Below are 5,362 nucleotides of genomic sequence, written 5' to 3' on the forward strand. Positions count from 1 at the left end.
TTCCTCTTCACTTTCTGCCACAAGGGTGGTGTCATCTGCATATCTGAGGTTTTTGATATTTCTCCCGGCAATCTTGATTCCAGCCTGTGCTTCATCCAGCCCAGCATTTCTCATGATGTACTCTGCATATAAGTTAAATAAGCAGGGTGACAATATACAGCCATGACGTACTCCTTTTCCTATTTGGAACCAGTCTGTTTTTCCATGTCCAGTTCTAACTGTGGCTTCCTGACCTGCATACATGTTTTTCAAGAGGCAGGTCAGGTGGTCTGGTATTCCCATATCTTGAAGAACTTCCCAGAGTTTATTGTGATCCACACAGTCAAAGGCTTTGGCATAGTCAAAGCAGAAATAGATGTTTTTCTGGAACTCTCTTGCTTTTTCCATGATCCAGCGGATGTTGGCAATTTGATCTCTGGTTCCTCTGCCTTTTCTAAAACCAGCATGAACATCAGGAAGTTCACGGTTCATGTATTGCTAAAGTCTGGCTTGGAGAATTTTGAGCATTATTTTACTAGTGTGTGAGTTGAATGCAATTGTGCGGTAGTTTGAGCATTCTTTGGCATTGCCTTTCTTTGGGATTGGAATGAACACTGACCTTTTCCAGTCCTGTGGTCATTGCTGAATTTTCCAAATTTTCTGGCATATTGAGTGCAGCACTTTCACAGCATCATCTTTTAGGATTTTAAATAGCTCAACTGGAATTCCATCACCTCCACTAGCTTTGTTTGTAGTGAAAATACAAATAGATGGGGAAACAGTGGAAACAGTGAGAGATTTTATTTTGGGGGGCTCCAAAATCACTGCAGATGGTAATTGCAGCCATGAAATTAAAGAACGCTTACTCCTTGGAAGGAAGGTTATGACCAACCTAGACAGCATATTGAAAAGCAGAGACATTACTTTGCCAACAAAGGTCTCTAGTCAAGGTTATGGTTTTTCCAGTAGTCATGTATGGATGTGAGAGTTGGACTGTAAAGAACGCTGAGCACCGAATAATTGATGCTTTTGAACTGTGGTGTTGGAGAAGACTCTTGAGAGTCCCTTGGACTGCAAGGAGATCCAACCAGTCCATCCTAAAGGAGATCAGTCCTGGGTGTTCACTGAAAGGACTGATGTTGAAGCTGAAACTCCAATACTTTGGCCACCTGATGGGAAGAGCTGACTCATTTGAAAAGACCCTGATGCTGGGAAAGATTTGAGAGCAGGAGGAGAGGGGGATGACAGAGGATGAGATGCCTGCTGAAACTCCAATACTTTGGCCACCTGATGCGAAGAGCTGACTCATTTGAAAAGACCCTGATGCTGGGGAAGATTGAGGGCAGGAGGAGAAGGGGACGACAGAGGATGAGATGGTTGGATGGCATCACCGACTCAATGGACATGAGTTTGGGTGGGCTACAGGAGTTGGTGTTGGACAAGGAGGCCTGGCGTACTGCGATTCATGGGGTTGCAAAGAGTTGGACACGACTAAGCGACAGAATTGAACTGAACTGAACTGAAGCCACTTCACTTTTTTCTTTACCTGTATTTATCCATAAACCAGAAGGCAAGTAGATAGGCTTCATTAGACTCAGATTAACCATTTTGGACAAGGAACCTCCTAAGGAAAAGCACAAAGTTTGTATTTTTCCACCAAAGGAGAAGCCACTGTGTGGCTGTGCAATATCTGTGATGCTAACACAGATCACAGTCAAGTCCTTCCATGGAGTGTTGCCATTGCCCCCTTTCTGACAATGAGCAATCTGTACAGTGATGTTTTGGCATCTTGTCAGTTCCCCACTAAGCCTCACAGGAAAACATTTTAAGAAGCAATATTCATTTCCATTTGCAATGAAACGAATATCTCTCAGGCAGTGACATTTCAAATACATACAGAGATGTTATGAAAATTAAGCAAGTCAATGTAGAGAACTCACTGTTTGAACATCTCAAGTCAGCAATGGAAGAAGTCCAAATTCTATTTTAAATGTCTCTCCATCCAATTTTCTGATGTGGTTGCGCTCTAGCTTTTCGTGATACCACAGCTTCTTGGTTTCGCTCTTCCCTGCTCTGGCCTCTCCTTCTGCATGTTATTTACAGATTTCTTCCTGATCCTAGGCTTCCCAGGTGGTGCTAGTGGTAAAGAACCCGTCTGCCAATGCAGGAAGCATAAGAGATGTGGGTTCAGTCCCTGGGTGGGGAAGATCCCCTGGAGGAGGGCATGACAACCCACTCCAGTATTCTTGCCTGGAGAATCCCATGGACAGAGGAACCTGGTGGACTACAGTCCATAGAGTTGCAAAGAGTTGGTTTGGACCCTGGGGTGCTGACCTAGGTGCTGTCTCTTTGTTCCTAAAGCACCCTCTTGGGAAGATATCATCTACATCATGGCTTTAACTGCAACCTATGTTCTGGTAAGTCACACATTTCTGTGTATTAGTCAGAATTCTCTGGAGAAATAGAAACAAGGACCAAAAGAAAGTATAGGAGATATATATAGAGAGAGAGGGAGAAGGATTTGTTATAAGAATTGACCCATGCAAGTATGGAGCTGAGAAGTCCCAAGATGTGTTGTCTGCAAGCTGGAGATCCAGGAAAGCCAGGGGTGTAAATTCCAGTCTGAGTCCAAAGGCCTGAGAATCAGAGGAGCTGATGGTAAAGTTCCCATGCCAAGGACAGGAGATTCCATCCCAGTTTTGTTCTGTTGAAGCCATCAGTGGATTGGCTGAAGTCCACCTGCATTGGGAAGGGCAATCTGCTTTACTTAGTTTACTGATTCAAATATTAATCTCATCCAGAAACACCCTCACAGATATACCCAGAAATAATGTTTAGCCAAATACTCATGTGCCCTGTGATTCAGTCAAGTTGATGCATAAAATTAACCACCACACTCAGTATACCTGATCACTACGCTAGTACAGTGGCCTCTCCACCATTGCTACTTCCTTCTCCAGGAGATTTTCATGGCCCAAGGATTGAACCAGGGTCTCCCATATTGTTGGCAGATGCTTTACCGTCTGAGCCACCAGGGAAGTCCAAAAGCAATGTAGTAACATTGAAAATGAACTTATGCTCCAACTTCATCTTTCCAAAAATAGCTCCTTCCAACTGTGTGTAACTATTCAGGTGTTTCTCTCAAACTTCCTTCTACTTGTTAGCAAGAAAAAAGTAACTAGGTATCTACTCCATGTTAAATATAGCCTGATCCACTCAAACATGGAGACAGTAAAAAGATTAGTGGTTTTCAGGAGCTTGGGGCTAGGGAGCAATGAACAGGCAGAGCACGGAGGATTTTTAGGTCATTGAAGCTATTTGGTATGATACTATAATGACAGATTCATGTCATTATAGGCAGAGCACGGAGGATTTTTAGGTCATTGAAGCTATTTGGTATGATACTATAATGACAGATTCATGTCATTATAGGCAGAGCACGGAGGATTTTTAGGTCATTGAAGCTATTTGGTATGATACTATAATGACAGATTCATGTCATTATAGGCAGAGCACGGAGGATTTTTAGGTCATTGAAGCTATTTGGTATGATACTATAATGACAGATTCATGTCATTATACATTAGTTCAAACTGGAATGTACAACACCAAGAACAAACCTTCAGTTCAGTTCAGTTCAGTCACTCAGTCGTGTCTGACCCCATGAATCGCAGCACGCCAGGCCTCCCTGTCCATCACCAATTCCGGGAGTTCACCCAGACTCATGTGCATCAAGTCAGTGATGCCATCCAGCCATCTCATCTTCTGTCATACCCTTCTCCTCCTGCCCGCATCAGGCTCTTTTCCACTGAATCAGCTCTTTGCATGAGGTGGCCAAAGTACTGGAGTTTCAGCCTCAGCATCAGTCCTTCCAATGAACACCCAGGACTGATCTCCTTTAGGATGGACTGGTTGGATCTCCTTGCAGTCCAAGGGACTCGCAAGAGTCTTCTCCAGCACCACAGTTCAAAAGCATCAATTCATCGGCACTCAGCTTTCTTCACAGTCCAACTCTCACATCCACACATGACCACTGGAAAAACCATAGCCTTGACTAGATGGACCTTTGTTGGCAAAGTAATCTCTGCTTTTTAATATGCTATCTAGGTTGGTCATAACTTTGCTTCCAAGGAGTAAGCGTCTTTTAATTTCATGGCTGCAATCACCATCTGCAGTGATTTTGGGACCCCAAAAAATAAAGTCTGACACTGTTTCCACTGTTTCCCCATCTATTTGCCATGAAGTGATGGGCCCAGATGCCATGATCTTCGTTTTCTGAATGTTGACCTTTAAGCCAACTTTTTCACTCTCCTCTTTCACTTTCATCAAGAGGCTCTTTAGTTCTTCTTCACTTTCTGCCATAAGGGTGATGTCATCTGCATATCTGAGGTTATTGATATTTCTCCCAGCAATCTTGATTCCAGCTTGTGCTTCTTCCAGCCCAGCGTTCCTCATGATGTACTCTGCATATAAGTTAAATAAGCAGGGTGACAATGTACAGCTTTGACGTATTCCTTTTCCTATTTGGGACCAGTCTGTTGTTCCATGTCCAGTTCTAACTATGGCTTCCTGACCTGCACATAGGTTTTTTAAGAGGCAGGTCAGGTGGTCTAGTATTCCCATCTCTTTCAGAATTTTTGTTTATTGTGATCCACAGAGCCAAAGGCTTTGGCATAGTCAATAAAGCAGAAATAGATGTTTTTCTGGAACTCTCTTGCTTTTTCCATGATCCAGCAGTGTTGGCAATTTGATCTCTGGTTCCTCTGCCTTTCCTAAAACCAGCTTGAGCATCTGGAAGTTCACGGTTCACGTATTGCTAAAGCCTGGCTTGGAGAATTTTGAGCATTACTTTACTAGCGTGTGAGATGAGTGCAATTGTGTGGTAGTTTGAGCATTCTTTGGCATTGCCTTTCTTTGGGTTTGGCAAACCTTAACATAAACTATATACTTTGGGTGATAATTATGTATCCATATAGGTTCACTCATTGTAACAAACATATCACACTGTTTGGGAATGTTGATCATATGGATGGCTGTACTGTGGGGTCAGAGGGTACATGGGAAAACGCTCTGTACTTTCCGCTAATTTTACTAAGATGTAGCTGCTCTAAAAAATAAAGTCTATTTTTTTAGAATTAAAATATTTTTAGCCCAATCCAATAATTTGAACAGTCCTTCTTTGCCTCTTGGATTACCATCTCTTCCTTTCTGCCAACATGACATCCAGTGTTGGGAGAGGTCTCCAGAAGTCCTGGCAGAAGAAGGAGCTGAGGTTGGCCATGATAGTCCTCAGTCTCTTGTGAAGTCTGGATCGGTGGTCTCTAGACTGTGCTTTAGGTGAGTGACCTTGTTAACTTCCTAAATTCCTTCTTGGAAAAAAAGA

Source organism: Bison bison, unplaced genomic scaffold (genome assembly GCF_000754665.1).
Source record: "Bison bison bison isolate TAMUID 2011002044 unplaced genomic scaffold, Bison_UMD1.0 scf7180017864057, whole genome shotgun sequence".
NCBI classification, from domain to species: Eukaryota; Metazoa; Chordata; class Mammalia; order Artiodactyla; family Bovidae; genus Bison; species Bison bison.